Here is an 18,229-nt window from a genome sequence, read left to right on the forward strand (position 1 = left end):
AGAAAATACTTATGTTACAGGTGGAAAAATCCAGTCGATTGCACCATTGAACTTTAAATATTCCCAAGTAAATTGTGTGCATTTTCCTCCTTACACATACTGCCTCCTCGCCTTGATATCAAGCGAGTAATACGAGTTTGTGGTTTTGGTTGAAGTTATATTTATTTTAAAATTTGCCAATATTTTAGTCATATTCTTGTTATAATACAAATAGTTCGTATTATAATACATTGAATATATTTGTATATATAATGTACACTAAATTGCTATTATTCAAAAGAGTTATAATTATAAACCGTTTAAAAAAACATTAATTACAATTAAAAAATTAATATTTCCAAAAATATAATAGTAAAGTATAAAATATGGAAATATGTTAATAAAAGTAAGAAAAAGTTTATTTAAAAATCTTGTAACAAGAAAATAAACAAATTACACACAATATTAAAACTTAATAATGCTTGCCCGGTTTTGAATCCGCAATCTTCGCTTAATTCACGTGTTCCAGCCACAAGGCCATTCGGCCTATTAATAATAAAAAATAAATAAAATGGTAACATATATGTCAGCAAAAAAGTACCGTCTGCATATTTTATGTGTCCCAAATAGGTTCCAAGTTGAATTTGGAAGAACAACGACAAAAATGCCGTAATTAAAATGTTTTATTAAAATTGAAAAAAAAAAAATGTTTTTAATACTAAACAAACAGTCGAAATAAACTTATCAAAGATTAAATATTATTAACGTTCATATAAAATTATTTTAAAAATGTTTGCAGTACGTATGACAAATGCTAACACTCACGGCTGAATGAGTTTCCCTCCCACATCTCTGTTGCCTGTGAACCGTACTTTTAGGTTTTGATACACCGAGTCTTCAATTAATTTAATTTATTTCAGCTGTATTTAAATACACGTAATGTACTCAAATGTACATGTATTCCTGTATACCCTGTTTCTCGTCAAACGCGCAGTAATGGGATAATTATATATACGGATACAATATAATAATAATCTATTATTGAATACCAATAACAAATTACTATAAGATAATATCATGTTTTGAAATAATTATCATAAGTTGGCCTACTTATTTACTTACTTACGGGGAAAAGGGCCACATGATGGTAAATGGTCAACTCCACCCACAGACATCAGCCTGGTAAGAAATATTAATCATCCGTTACATCGCCAATATGCCACCAACTTTCGGAACTAAGAGGTTATGTCTGTTTTAGTTACTGGCTCACTAACGTTTTTCAACCGTACACAATTCTTAGAATTGTGTACGGTTGCTGTTTGGCGGTAGAATATATGATAAGTGGATGGTACCTGAGACGGGCTTGCACAAAAGCACCATATAATATATCTAATATTATGATTGATGAAAAACAGATTTTCTTGCCATTTCTTTGAGTACAATAGACATTTTGAAACGATGGCAGCTATTTTTAGTTATGTAGTAAAGTAATGCGATAGCTCTTCGAAAACTCTACTTAAGTACTGTATTTCATTTATTTTTACTTTTGAATGTTGAGTATCAATACGTTAATTTGTTCCATAATACTCGTATTCATCAAAATTTGAAGAATTCTATAGGTTAATTCTTATTCAAAATTAGTGTTTGAAAAATGTACAGTGAACCCAGTGTACCGTCAACACGATTTTCAATCGGCCGCTGAAACACTTTCAGTGAGTGAGTCGCGAGGCGCCGCGCGGACGTGGTACCAGCTTTCCGCTTAACCCGCTTGACGTGTGACCGCTTAACTGTGACCGCTTAAGTGTTCAAATAAGCGAAAAGGATACGCGTTTTCATGTACGTATGTTTAAATTTCTAATTCATTTTGCATTTTTTTAATGTGATAGCAAAGACTCATCATAGTAAGGACTTAAAATTAGATTAAAATTGATTTTGCTTCGAGCATCACTTTAGCCTTATTTCAAATGCTAGACGTAAAAAAATAAATAAACATGGAGTGTTTCTATGTTTGTTCTCTATGCGTTTCTAAAATAATCATCCAATTGTGATCAAACTTTTGTGTTATGTATACTAGTATACCGCGTATACTAGTGAAGGACCTGAAAAACCAAAATGTTTGTATGTGAGTTCTACCAATAAGCGTTTCACGTAAACCCTTATTCTATACACGCGAAGAAATAGTTACATAAGTAAATCAATAATTACTTTACGTCGTGTTTGCTTGTGATTAAGTTCATACTTGTACTTGAAATATTCTAATTGATTCCCAAATTTTCTTATTTTGTTTTAAGTATCATTTTGAAAATTTTGTATGCTAAATCTTAAGATACTTATAAGTCTTAGCATAAGATACTTATCTTATATTCTAATCTACATTAACATATCTAATGAATGTATATTTATATTCATAAATTATATAAATAAATGTAAAAATAATTCTCCTTATTCATTTAGATTAGTTTGAAAGTTAATATATATGTCTTAGTCAAAATGGATTGCAAATGTATTTAAAAAAATATAGAGGCGTGTATAAAGGATGATTTTGCATTTTTAACACTTTCATTTAAATATATCAGTACCCGTGATGGACCAATGTATATAAGCTCCTTAACCTTTAGTGCCATGAAAATAAGTCACCAGCAAAGGCATTTCCAAGGTCGATTGACATCAGACAGGAATCTAGCCAACTGCGCAGGACCAATCATAGTACAAAACTGTGTGCGCAAACACAAATGCACTGTCTATTTCAAAACTCCGACAGTACCTTGGAACGGCAATTGAATACGACCTAGAGATCGTGACAATCACAAAGATAAAGTGCAGAATCAACGGTTTTTGGGACGTTCAAAGAACTGGAGTGTATCACAAGTTCCGAGCTTTATTTCTTAATAGAAAGTCCTGTGGCTTAAACATAGGATCTCAAGATTTAAAGCCTATGCTAGCCACTAAACCAAAGGGGAAGTTATTGGATGAAAATATAATTATTTTTTTTTATATGCCCCGGGATGGCTAATGACTCTACTCCACCTGATGGTAAGTGGTAGTAGAGTCCAAACGCGACTGTAATATCTGAATCTTTTAAATTAATATTTCGTATTAAATATAACGGACATAGCTTTTGGCAACGCTTAAATGGTTAAACGATTATATTAGCATAATTTACATTTATGTGATAAAATGTCGAATCTCTTGTTTCTGCATGACGAACGTCTATGAATGTATGTATGCATACTTATACATGAAACTCGTACATACCAGAACAGCATCTCTATTCTGTAAATCTCTTTGTATCTCGTTATCAATTTTTGAGAACGTACTTATGTGATAAACCATTTTGAGCGTATTTAACTGTTATAACTATTATTATTATTATAGTCAATGTCGCATTTTATTACATTTTATATTAGTATTCTGAGGTGTGTTTCAAATTATAGAATACCTATACAGATGTGAAATATATAAGTAAGGAAAAGTGTTCATAGATAAGATAATTAAATATAACTGTATGTTTAAGGAAAATACCTGAAATAATATTTTTTTTTTAATTCCCGTTTCTACACTCTATGGTAATAAATTTTATTGCGGTAATAAATACGAGTTTAGGGCAATAAAAATAGATAAATGTTAGCACTAAATATGTTATTTTGTGTTACGCTCCGGATGTATTAAATCAAATATAAAGTAAGTTCCAGACTAGCGTGAATCAATGAGTTAGTTCACTCTAAAATCAGTGTGAGAGACCTGTGTTTTTATACAGGCAAACATTAGCTTGTAAAACAAATGAATTATATGCTTCTGATTTCATGGTGTGAGTGCGGATGCGATTTGCGTTCACGATAAATTGACGGCTTTTGACGCGGGCATAAATACCGATTCGGAACGGAGAATAAGGCGCGAACGTGCGTGAAAAGCGTGACCAGTCGAAAGCCATTATTCGGGTTCGCGTTGTTTCAAAGATTTCATAGCGCGAACTTGGAGTCGAAAAAAATAGGATACAAATATATAATATAGACATTTCGCCTCTAGAAATAAAGTTGGGATGAATCACGAACGAATTGTGTATCGTAAGAACTGATTGAATTGTGATTTAATATGTAATTTGTATTCTGTCCAAGATTGATGTCCGGACCGATTTGGGCCACGCCAGCCAATCGCAAGAGAGATAAGCTAAATGCATAGGACATTAAATAAATCACAAACTTGTGTACGCGAACATAGATGCATGCTCTCATAATCCGACGGGACTGTAATTCGACACGACCTGAAAGAGTTCAGGTGCAGGACGGCTTTCAGTGCTCTCCGAGGCATGGGAGTGTACGCACTTCCAAATTCCAGACTCAATACCAACGAGGTAATCAAAGATTACATGAAATTCGACATGTATACGTTGATTTTTTCATAATTATCTACTACTACTACTCTTACTATCTGTATTTTTCAATATAAGAAAGAAAGGAAAAGGTCATCATTGCAGAGAAATTTTAATTAATAAATTTTAAAAATTTTTAAAAAAATCATTAAAAATATTTTTTTAAAGTTCCTTCGATCAATCTCTCACAAACAACCTCTAGTCATAATTTTCTACTAAAGCAAGTTCAATAGAATAACTTTTCTTCGATGTGTTCGCGGTATAAAATTTCATTACTTATTCCACATTTTGTAAGTCTACACAAGTGCACACATATTATAAATCTTACTGGATGATTTACATTTCGATAACATAATTATTATTAAAATATTTGTAATTGAACTATAAAAATAACACCACATTGAATTAATTTATTTTAAAAAAGTTACCATTTTTTTTTATATTCTAAATCTCGATTTTATTAACAGTTGTTTTTGATTTTGCAATGAACTATATTGGTTATTTGGTTAGTAGTTAATATATTCTTTAAATATTTTAACTTGTATACATATTTCGTACAATATAGAGTTACAGTTACAATCATTATCTAACGCTTTATGTGCACGATTAACACATTACAGTAACAGCCTGTTAATGTCCCACTGCTGGGCTAAGGCCTCCTCTCACTTTTGAGGAGAAGGTTTGGAGCTTATTCTACCACGCTGCTCCAATGCGGGTTGGTAGAATACACATGTGACAGAATTTCAATGAAATTAGACACATGCATTAACACATTGAATTCGTCATTATAAGTCATCGCATAAAGTGATATAGATAAAATAATAAATGCGTATCTCAGTTATAAAATCAGCTTCCAGTTAGCAAATCTTCGAACGTGTGTTTTTCATGTAACATACATGCTTTAACTACTGGGCCATTTCGGTTCTTACATAATATAAACATGCAATACATTTAAAAACTAAATTCAGTGTCGTTATCATTATTATGACATACAAAATAATTTGAGGAATGTTTCGCTGTAAGTGCTATTATGCTATAAACTGATATGATTTATTATGGGCCATTACTGTACTGGCTTCTACACGTTTACAACACCAAAAACTATTAACACGTGAATACCTTTCACAATGCACGTACACAGGAGGTTAATATATAAAAGTATATATGTTTATGTTTAGAAAGCTTGTTTATAAACAGATCAAATGTCCTAAAGAGCGCTTCTTGATCTTGAGAATTTATATTATGTAATATTCTCTCTTAGTTTTGCAGATATCACATCCTAAATTTTTTCATTTCATTATTCAACCAAATAAATACCACTAATCTTGGCTCAAAGGTTAATTTTCAATTGATTTTCAAAAAGTTAATTAGTACACGATAGCATGCGCAAGCGATCCCGTGGGGCTCCGCATTAAGACGGAAAGGGTACCGCTGGTTTTTTAGTGGGTATTCCGATGTTCGGGGCGCACTCGGCGCCTTGGACACCGGCGAGCCCCATATACCCCCACTTTTCCCGTGGGGGAAACGCATAATACGTTTTTCCAGCATTCAAAAAAAGTGTAACAATTAGTACACGGATGTGTATTAATTGCACCTCAGAACTAAACCGGCGGAAGAAAGACAACAAAACATTTTTTTTTATCAAAAATGTATTTATATTTTGTTTCATATATTTATTTTTACAATATAGTTTAAGTGATATGTGTTTTAAATGAATTTACCTGGTTCTCGTACATCGTTCAGACGTTCGTTCGTTTGTGAAACGAGATCAAGAGTAGAGACGTTCTATTTCATGTCCATAAACTTGTTAAACTGACGTAAAAATAAACTCAAACAGAAGCAGTACCCGTCACGGCAGTCGTTATATATATATATTTTTTGCTTTGTAATAAATGCTCTAGAAGGAATAAAAATCTTTAAGAGATTTAAAAACAGCAATAATAGTCCATTTTATAGCGTAAGAAATTAATATTGTGCTGACTTTGTTGAAACTAGATTTTTCTTTTAATACGTTTCGAAACTAACTAACCGTAATGGCTCAGGATATACCTCGTAATTCTTAACTGAAGATCGCAAGTAAAATTTCCGGTAAGCAACATTCGTGCTTTTTTTATGAAATAGGCAAACGGACGGACAAGTGAGCCATGCGATGGTAAATGGTTACCATCGCCAATAGTCATTGGCGCTGTAAGAAATATTAAACATTCTTTACATCGCCATACACACCACTAAGACGGGCCTGTCGGCGTGGTTGGTAGATTGCCTTTCACGCCGAAGATTGTGGGTTCGATTCCCACCCAGGACAGACATTTGTGTGCATGAACATGTCTGTTTGTCCTGAGTCTGGGTGTAATTATCTATATAAGTATGTATTTACAAAAGAAAAGTAGTATTTGTAGTATATCAGTTGTCTGATTTCCATAATACAAGTTCTGCTTAGTTTGGGATCAGATGGCCGTGTGTGAATAATGTCCCAGGATATTATGATTAAGATGTTATGGCATTTGTGCCTGTAGATACACTAAAATGTATATTACACAAAAAATAAAACTTAAAGTAATATGTTTTAACATTAATAATCATATATCCTATCATGGGTGAACTACCCACTGCCTTTGATGTATTTTCCTATTATTTTTAATTCTTCATGAATTTGCCTGCCTTTCTATTTTTTATATAAAAATAAATCATTAATGTTTTTCTATGAACGTTTAACCTTTCAATATTCGCATGGGATCTAATGTACACCTCAAGCGATTTTGTTTTGACATATTTCGACACACATTACATATATGCGACTTATGCTCCTAAATTATAAGTGTTCCGCTAACCACAGCATTGCCACACGAGTCACATGGTACATAGGATTCATACGGCCTCACGTGACTATTATTGTATATATTTTGTCGCTTAAGATTAAATATAAAAACAGCTGCAGGAATCAGACCGAAGCTAATTAACGTGAATAGATCGCAAAAAACAGTCGCTATAATAAAATCTATATTCGGTGCAGTAAAAAGGTAACCTCGAACAGAAATTGGTCTATATTTAGTCCTAATTCTTACTGCTTTCTATGGTAAACAGAATTCTTTAGAGAAGATACACTTATAATTCTTGATTTATATGATACTATAAATACTATTTTCTTTGAAGAAAAAAGGCTTTATTTTAACTAACTTAGAATTTTACTAGACGTGCCTCTTGTTTTCACCTGTGTAAAGTTAGTTTGTACAAAATACACATGTCTATGTTTTTTATTAAATACGTAAGCGAAATAAGAAAGGAAGAAATATGAACCAAGATGTTACGTCCCTCGTCTTTATAGTTACACAGGCTCACTCCCCCTTCAAATTGCAACGCAACAATACTAAATATTGTAATGTAACGGTAAAATGTCCGATGAGTGGGTGGTACTACCTATTCTATAATCAAACAAAAATATCTGCGATTTTTTATTACAGAACGAATTAATTGCTCTAGGTAGGATATATTGAATTGGCGGACGGAAACTTGGTGCTATGAGTTTACTTTCACTTCTAAATTATAAAATGTAGATAAACATTTACAGATTAACCGTTTCCGAGAGTCGTCGATTCTTTAATTTAAATTTTAAACAACGTTACGTTACGAAAAAAATAATATGAAAACAGATAAATTTATCTGCCCGTTTTAAATCAATGGGATTCCGAGTGAGTTTGTTTTTGCTACGATGACGGATGGATCGATGGCCGTAAATATAGACAAAGTGATAGATTTATTTATATTTATTACCTTCGTCAATGGAGGTTACAAATTATTTTGGATTAGTCAAATAAAAGTATGTGTATTTGAATTATCATATTAATTGTAGTTTATATGCTATAAAAGATTTTATAAGAGTATATCTGAAGATAGATAAATGGCTTCCATTCATCCTGGTTCTGTTATATCCAAGTACCTAATGAATAAAACATATTATCAGCACCAAAAGTTTACACGAAAATAATATTTATTGACAATCAGCTTATGCTGATATGCTTTTTTAATACGTGTATTCTTGAAATATTATCATTGTTATGGTCAATGTCGCATATCACTATCTGAGATTTAACGACCGTTTTCTGCGGCGACTTCCGAGTTCGTTCTCGCAAAATAGCCCTACTGAAAGTATATTAACAACCCGTAAATGTTGATGGACAGAGTAATCCTTCTTTTTGAATTATTATTCCACCATTACAATGAAGGTATATGAATAAACATGTGACGGAGTGTCATTCGAAAGATGCGGTTTTTTGCCGATATTTTTCTTAACTGTCAAGCAAGAAGTGAGAAATAAAATTAAATTTAGCACTTGGAAATTGAGTTTTTGACCAGGTTTGACCGGCAGTCTTAGTTTAATCTGCAAGACTCTAAGGTTGATTTTAATAAGAGATCCCACAAACAGACTGCGCCGACCCCAAGCAAATAGGATAAAGGCAAATGGATAATGTTTTATAATAAATTATGTCCAAAGGTTATGTAATAAACCCCGTTGTAGCTGAACGGATATAGCCTGAGTGGGTACCACCCACTCATCAAATATTCTGCCGCTAAGCAGCAATACTTAGTATTGCTGCGATCCGGTTTGAAGGATGAGTGAGCCAGTGTAACTAGTGCGCAAGGGGCATAACATCTTAATTCCCAAGGTTGGTGGCGCATTGGCGATGTAAGCGATGGTTAACATTTATTACAATGCCAATTTCTATGGGCGTTGGTGACCACTTACTATCAGGTGGCCCATATGCTCGTCCGCCTTTCTATTCTATAAAAAAATGGAACGTTTATTATTTCTTACTTCGCTAATTAAAATTTCTATACCATTAGGTAACCCATTTGCTTTAGGAAAACCATTCCGTATAATATTTTTTTTACCTAATGACAGATTTATTTAATTAAATATAAATTATATTAAAACACTCATCCTTCTACATAACAATAAGAAATATTATCGTTGATAAAATCAGTGATAGCTATACCACCCACACACAAATTTCACACTTATAAATAAATTATTTAATGTAGTACGAATTTACTTGTGTTAATTTCGAAATTTCGCGGGTAAATAAATACCAATCATAACTGTCGACACATTTTTATCACATCATTCTCACCTATGATTGGTGGTCGTTGACATGGTTGTAACAAACTCCAAATAAAATACTGTTAATGATTATATGTGGACAGTAGCACTGGTAGCGTACATATCGTAGCTGACACGGGCTTCTTTTGTTATTTTGCCATTAGGCGGTAGATATCATATAAGTTATAAATTTTGTCGCACTAGCTAATTCGAACTCTGTTTTGCTAAAATTTCCTTAAATTCGTAATTTTGTGATTAATTTCTTCTTTTTCTGATTTAATTTAATTGATATCAATTTCACTTCTGTCTTATAAATACAATAACTAAACAAACTGCTTATCAAGAAATAATAAACAAAAAAATCAACCTTTATAATAATAATAATAATAATATCCTGGGACTTTATTCACACACGGCCATCTGATCCCAAATTAAGCAGAGCTTGTGCCATGGAAACCAGACAACTGATATACTACATATACTACTTTTCTTTTGTAAATACATACTTATATAGATAATTACACCCAGACTCAGGACAAACAGACATGTTCATGCACACAAATGTCTATCCTGGGTGGGAATCGAACCCACAATCTTCGGCGTGAAAGGCAGGTACCTACCAACCACGCCAAACGGCTCGTCACTTTATATTTCTATCATTCAAACAATGCAACCCGGTTAGCGTTGATGAATGTACTAAAATTTTCCCAAGAAAGTGGTTTGAGCTGGAATGGAATCGTTAGAGAGACATTTAATTAAAATCATTTGTAACGCGTACGTTTCATGTAATTTACATTCAAAATTATGTTTTGATGTTTCAAATTGAAACAAATGTTAACATAAATTTCAATATATTCTACACTCGTTAACCAACCGACTTTGCTCGTTTACAATAACACAATTTTAAAAACGGACGTTCTTAGTCTAGCCTTTATATATAACTTACATATGATATTAATATTTAACGGAATTATGAGATAAAAAATTAAAATAAACAATCAAATTGAGAACATCATCATTTTATTTGAAGTCCGAAAATAAATATGCCATGTATGTGGATATATGTATCTATGACACCAGAAATGTACGGGCTTATATTACTAATGCACCGCAGACTCTAAGATCTATGTCCCTTGTTCCAGTAATTAAACTGGCTTACTCGCCATTCCAACTAGAATACAGCAATATAAACCATTGCTGTTTGCCAGTAGAATAATTGATGATTTAGTACCTAGATGGGCCTGTAGAAATCATACTTATTTTCAAAACTAAATAATTTTGTAAACTTTTATTTATACTTATAAAGATAATATTGGATCTCATTGGCTGTAATGGATCGATTTTGCGAGCTGGTCTAATTATATCAGCTCTTTAGCTAAGTATGATCTAACTTATACAAATAAATGATGGCGCTGTAATTCTAAATTAATCCATAAAACAATTTAATCATATCGAATTTTAGCTTCTTGAACCGTAAAACCGTAACCGTAACAGCCTGTGAATGTCCCACTGCTGGGCTAAAGGCCTCCTTTCCTCTTTTTTTGAGGAAAAGGTTTGGAACTTATTCTACCACGCTGCTCCAATGCTTCTTAGCTTTTTGCTTCTAATAGCTTCTTGAACACAAAAAGATAAAAATAGAAAGTTTTTACGTTTAGCTTTTGAAGAGATGATGATGACAATGGGAGCCTGCCTGCCACTGAGCCGTCATGTTTATCCCATTATCCGGTCCTCAGTCAATTGTAAACACAATAGCCACTGCTGGAAATATTCCATACACAAATATTATTAGTTATTTTGAAAAAAACATTTCTATTACACCTAAATGATGTCCTTGTCAATAAAAGATGGAGTTTGTTACCATAAACTTTTCTGTTGACCTTTTTGAGATCAACAACTCTATCACACAAAGTTTGAGTTTATTTGTTATAGTTTTGCCAAAGTTCACTACGACAGTTCAGCCAATGTTCATATTACGTGTTATATTGTATTATATTACATGTTATCCTTATCAACACAGTGTTTTATCTCTTTGCCTATGTCTAGTAAATAGCTAGCTGCAGATCTTGAAGTCCATGATTAAAGCTCCGTGTCACGGCATGTCGTTCATATGTTCCATTTGGATTTTGATCCTTAACCATTTGATAAAATCCTATCATGTTGAATATTTCTCTTGACTTATAACTTTTATATGCCTATAATATATATTTAATTCCTCCGTTTTACAAGTCAATAGAACAATTATAATTTGCACAAAAAATGGAAGACTTGATTATTTAATATTTGTCCAAACGTCAGATTTAAGAAAAATATTTACAGCTATTTAACAAAAATGTAATCAGCAAAAGACTAAAAAAAAAATAATAATTCTAAGCTTGCGGAAATACGTTTTAAACTAGATTACAAGTAAAACCAACTTCGAAGTTTACGACACCCATTAAAACTTCTGTTTGACGCCGCGAAAAACGGGAAATAAAACAGGTTTTTCTTCACTAAGCTTTTACAATATTTAACAAAATTAAAAAAATACAGCTCGACGCGGGAGCGTATTTGATTCATTTTCAATATGAAATACAATATATTATTATATTCATGGATATATGGTCTGATGTATGTAAATGTTCTCGTAATTTACATTTTAAATTAAATTAAACTTTATTCGAAGAGACTTTTAAAAATTAATTTACAGCAACCACCGGTTCGGAATCTAGATTATACAGAGAATTATATTGCAAGATATATAACGTAAATAATATTCGTAAATAAAATAATATATATTATACATATATAAAAAGTCGGCTTCGCAGATATTTCTTATCTTCTGTTGTGTACAGTTTGATTTATAAGGAGATTACATCCAAAAGAAATTACAATAAGGTTAAGTCTTAAATATATTATATGTGTATATAATTGTAACTGCAGTGTTGGTCTAGTAGATATTTTACACAAGTCCTGGATTGTAAGCCGGGTAAGAACAATACAAAAATATTGTATTTTAGAAGCTAGCTGTGTTACAAATGTCTCGGAAAGCATATAAAGCCTCCTAGTCCGACTGCTGATCTCTCCCATTGCGTAACCATGAGAATACAGTGTGCAGTGCAAGTGCCAGGAGTAAATCACGAAAACCATTAGTAATTATTAGTTATAGTTATTACTATTTCAATTATAAAATTTTCTATAACTTTGAGACAGCTTAGTTTAAGTAACATATAGATCTTAGGAATTTAGAATATTCGTTATTCTAAAAACATCCAACGCTCCATTGCCTTGTCATTTGTTTGATTTGTATTTTTAATTAATCTCGTGCTCAATGGATCACCATTATATTCCATACAACTCCATACTTTCTACTTAAGAATTTATAATCTGTTTTCAATATCTCAAAGGTTTGTTGAATAAGATCCTCTGTTACAATTTGTCTGTCATTGTATACTTGAGTATTTAATTTTATGTTTATATAAATAATAATTTATTATAATAATATTACATAAAATTACTTCATGAATGTAAAAAATGCAATTTAAGTTTACAATTATTCAATTGTTTCAATTGGAACGTTAGTAAGAATGATTGAAAACTTGTGGAGCCTTCGCCATAGAAATTTCCCGCGTCTACGTCATACGTTTGAGTACGTGCGACAGGGACAATTGATCACCGTCCGTAGGAGAAAAAGAGATAGGAACATAGAGCCTGTCATAGAATAAACGACGTGCATTTTAACTTCTTTTCGTCGGGAAATTTTTGTCTCTCTGAGGAGTTTTAAATAATAATCCTTAACTATCTTACTCAACAATGTCTCAATCAGTTATTAATTAAATTATTCATTTATTTTATTCCATTTGTATATTGTATATACCATTTTTATTAGAGCTGTATAGTATGACTACAATATCATTTATTTCAAAACGGCCATTGAACTTTATGCCGAGATGGCTTAGTGGTTAGAACGCGTGAATCTTAACCGATGATGGCGGGTCCAAGCCTGGGCAAGCACCACTGAATTTTCATGTGCTTAATTGTTGTGTTGTGTTTATAATTCATCTCGTGCTTCCAGGAAGACAAGGAAAACATCGTGAGTAAACCTGCATGTGTCTAATTTCATTGAAATTTTGCCTCATGTGTATTCTACCAACCCGCATTAGAGCAGCGTGGTGAAATAAGCTCTAAACCTTTTCATTCCTTCCTTAAAAAGGGAGAGGAGGCCTTAGCCCAGCAGTGGGGCATTAACAATCTGTTACTGTATTGACCTTTAACTGAAAATTCTGTGTCATTAAGAAAATTGAGTAATATAATTTTTAAAAGTACCTTATTATAAAAATAATATGATCGAAAATTACACTTAATAATTATATTATAGGGTGCGTGATACGTTAATGAGGTATTCGCAATGCTACATTATTATTTAAAACTTTATTGATTTGACATAACAAAACCTAAACTAATTCATGTCTTTTTTTATTTTTACCTATTATAAGTTTAATTTCGATGGGTCCGTTTGATTTTTAATCAAAATTAATTTGTACATTTACCAAGTCCATTACATTTTATTTTCTTTCTTAATTTCTTATAGTAATAAGTTGTACTCTAGGAAATTAAATCACTCGTTTTTGTTTGTATACAGTCTGGGGGACTTATCGAAACCGAACGAATTCTAACTCGACATCTTGGCTACGTCACTAAATCAACTTGACGGTATCGAATAAATATTTTATCATCCAATTTACGTATACTTGCAAAATTACAAAACGATACCACAAATGTTGTTCTTTTATATCGAATTTTTGTATTTGCTCACATTTGTTTATGTTAGCTTTATTTGTATTTAACTTTATTTGTTAAATACAAAAAAAGCTAACATACCTAATTGTTAAAATGTATCGTATCGAATTTTGATATTTTTAAATTTGGAAATTATTGTTACGGAAGAACCTTTACTGTTTTGAACGACGACGTATCTTTCATACCGCATCTTACCTATCATGTTTATGTTTATCTGTGTGCACATTCATGTGCGTGTGTGTTAATGCGTGTAGTGTGTATTGTAGTAACTCAAGGAAAAATAAAAATATTTACATACAACAATAAATAGTTCATTTATATCAAGCTGATACACTTTTTTCAAATTTATTCTCATCAATAATTATATATTGTTCTAAAAAAAATATAATTTTATTATTCATTCAATACTTTTTTTATAAGCCGTCGGAAGTGCTAACCGTTAATCAAGTAGCTAGTTTAATTATGACCCATGGTTAATTTATAACATCTTTATTATCTATTCGTGTTTATGAATAACAATGACGAAGTTAATTGCTCGTTAAATTAACCGGGATTTTACTATTGTTTACGTTGTCGTGTATACGATATACAAACTACACCGTGTTTTATATTTATCTATATATATTTAATCTGTACAGAAAATAATATTTATCTGTTGATAAAATATTTTCTAAAAAATAATGATTGTATTTTACACGTTCAAAACAGTTGTATATATTTTAATAAAAAAATTAAGAGATTTTTTTTTATTATAATTTGTTTAAACGTTACGAAGTAACTGAGAAACATAAAAACAAACATACTTTCGTGTTTATAATATTAATAACATATGAATTTTAATATTCATCAATAACTATGTAAGGTTTGAGTAAATATACAATTAAGTATTTTTTTTCGTAATCATATGAAACACAATCAAACAAATTAATTTATATATTATATCATTAACCCGTAGAATATATTAAATCTATTTAAATACACGCAGTTTTCTATACATATATTATATACATATACATGTGATTTTCTTTTCATTTTGTACAACCCAAAAGCATCTACGTTGCAGATTCTTTGACGTTATCACCGCGTCCCGGGCAGTCCGGCCGCGCGTCCCCTCCGTGACGCTTCAGTTGTGGCTCTCAAATGTGTTTTTTCTATTACGTTGAAAATGGTAAGTTATAATATTCCTAAGTGCTGTTATTTATTATCTGTGCTAAACCTACTTTATGTGACTGGTACATATTAACTGTATTGCTGTTCGAATTTTGAATAAGCGAATTTTTTTTATTTAATACTAATTTATTAGTTTCTTTGCATTTGTGGTGTTTTTTTAATTTTACCGTGAAAAGAAATACGCGAGTGAAAATACGAAGGTTAAAAGGCTTTAAGGTTTATTATGAGATTGTTATTATTATTATTGAGTAAATAGATTATTATGAGATTTTTATATATTTGTATAAAATGCATTGATTATTTTATTCCATAATATAAGTGCGATAAACCGTTAAAAGATTAATGTCAAATGCTCGGCAAATAAACATTGATTGTTACAAGTGCATACTCCAAAATCAAACGCGATAATTAAAATTGAAACGAGTAATATGTATATAAAATAACGTAATCAAATTTTGCTATAAAATCTTTCGGTAAACTTTGGTTACTTAAACATAAACTTGCTCAATTATACAAGATTACAAATTAATTAATTTTACTCAAACTATGCCTGTTATTAAACAAACGTCCTTTATTCTTCTCTCGTTCTATCCTATTCGTCCTCTGCGACCTAAAGAGAAGTGTTTTAAGACATAAAAAAGCCTAAAGTAATGTCGAAAGTTCAAACGAAATCTCGGACACAGCTACATTATATAGCAAGTAAGAAATTTATTAACACAGTTAAATCTATCTCAAATACCAGATCAAAGTACATTTATGCTTTCAAGATTAAATCGAACATCATCGAGCTATTTAGCTTTGTGATTTACTCGACAGCGTAATCATTGATAATGCGTTGTTTTATTTATTTATGTCGCTGCGTTGAAACCTTTGACGTTTACTGTAAAAACCCACTTCGTATTTTCACTTGTTACGCTATTTTGATACGTGTATCCTTTAATTGTTATTAGTGTTATAGTTAATTTCGCGTATCACTTTCTGATTCACGATCGGTTTATCTTTGTTCGAGTTTATTCCTACAGGATAGTTCTACGGCTTCTAATGTCAAATTGAAATAGGTCCGTAAGTTTATGATCTGTTGTTTGGAAATTCAGCACATACTTAGCTGTCGGTAAATAACTCAGTGCTGAGCAATGTTATCCTTTCCACTTGAGGATAAGGATTTGAGTTTATTACATGCAGTTTCTTCATGTTTATGTACGTCGCGGAGCCACCATTAATTATAAACATAAATTAATCATATGAAAACAGTAGTGCTTGCGCAGACATAAAACCACAGTCTTCGTGTAATATTCACGTATTTCAGCTACTAAGATTTTTGGTATTCACCATATTTATTCGTGTGAAATGGATGTAGGACAAATTTTAATTGCAAATGAGATGTTAATTAATAATATACCACCAAGTATTCATTAACTGGGTGGGAAGGGTTTGTGCACGCCCGTCTGGGTAGGTACCACCTACTCATCACGTATACTACAACAGCAATATTTAGTATTGTTGCGTTACGGTTTTAAGGGTGAGTGAGCCAATGTAACTACTGGATCCAGGAACATAACATATTAGTTCTTAAAGTTGGTGGCGCGTTGACGATATACGAAATTGTTAATATTTCTTCGTCATTGCCTATGTGCGGCAGTGACCACTTACGACCAGGTGCCCATTACAGGTGCAACATTTTGTTGGTCGTCCGCCTACAATAACAGCCTTTTAATGTCCCACTGCTGGGCTAAGGCCTCCTCTCTCTTTTCAAAACCAATGGTGGAATCCTCAAAAACTCTTGGTGGAATACCACCAAGCGGCTCCAATGAGGGTTGGTAGAATACACATGTGGCAGAATTTCAATGAAATTAGACACATGCAGGTTTCCTCACGATGTTTTCCTTTACCGTCAAGCACGAGATAAATTATAAACACAAATTAAGCATATGAAAATTCAGCGGTGCTTGCCCGGGTTTGAACCCACGATCATCGGTTAAGATTCACGCGTTCTAATCACTAGGCCATCTCGGCATCCGCCTACTTAATACAATTAAAAAACATCACTTTTATTATGTAATGTATTTGCATGTCTGTCGTTCTTCTATGAATGGATAAAAAAATAATTAATTTTATCACCATTATTTCAATAACGACTATTAGTTTTTCTAAACAAATAACACCAAGAACAAAAAGCAATGAATATTCATTACAAATATCATTAAGAGTATTTGTTTGCTACGAAGCTGGTTCTTACAAAGTAATTAATGAATTCGAAATATTCTGGTTTATTCGTTAATTACGCTAAATATACACCCAAATGAGCCCTACTCGTATTCCAGCTCTTTGTTGGAAATTAAACAACAGACTGAATATAATGTTTTGTTATATATTGATGTGAGCATAAACCGAGGTAGCCCAGTCGATAAAAAATTTAGATTATAACCTAAGATTTATGGTTCAAATACTGGCAACGACCACTCAGCAATTCAATTGCAAGTGAATATGCAGTAACATATAGCCATAACAGTAATAACAGTAGCCTATGAATGTCCCACTGCTGAGCTAAGGCCTCCTCGCCTTTTTTGAGGAGAAGTGTTGGAGCTTATTCCACCATGCTGCTCCAATGTGGGTTGGCGGAATACAGATGTGGCAGAATTTCAGTGTAATTAGACACGTGCTTGCCCGGGTTTGAACTCACGATCATCGGGGAAGATTCACGCGTTCTAACCACTGGGTCATCTCGGCTCTCATTTCTCATTTTATATGCTCATTAGTTTATCTCATGCTTGGCGGTAATAGAAAATCGTAAGCAACCTACATTTGCGGAATTAGCTTAAACCCAGAGAGAATTTATA

General features: G+C 32.1%; 2 protein-coding genes across 2 annotated transcripts in view; both read left to right on the plus strand.

Moving 5' to 3' along the window:
* The window catches only part of LOC126769601 (terminal uridylyltransferase Tailor-like), a 598,301-nt gene that overhangs the window by 525,158 nt on the left and 54,914 nt on the right, over nucleotides 1-18,229 (plus strand). The gene's annotated exons all lie outside the window — the stretch shown is intronic.
* LOC126769632 (neuroglobin-like) overlaps nucleotides 1,702-18,229 on the plus strand; it is a 126,772-nt gene continuing 110,244 nt past the window's right edge. Inside the window, exons 1-2 of the mRNA XM_050488512.1 lie at nucleotides 1,702-1,815; nucleotides 15,286-15,390. The gene's annotated coding sequence lies outside the window, so the exon portion shown is untranslated. The remainder of the gene's footprint in view (nucleotides 1,816-15,285; nucleotides 15,391-18,229) is intronic.

The sequence above is a fragment of the Nymphalis io genome, chromosome 7, assembly GCF_905147045.1.
Source record: "Nymphalis io chromosome 7, ilAglIoxx1.1, whole genome shotgun sequence".
NCBI lineage: Eukaryota > Metazoa > Arthropoda > Insecta > Lepidoptera > Nymphalidae > Nymphalis > Nymphalis io.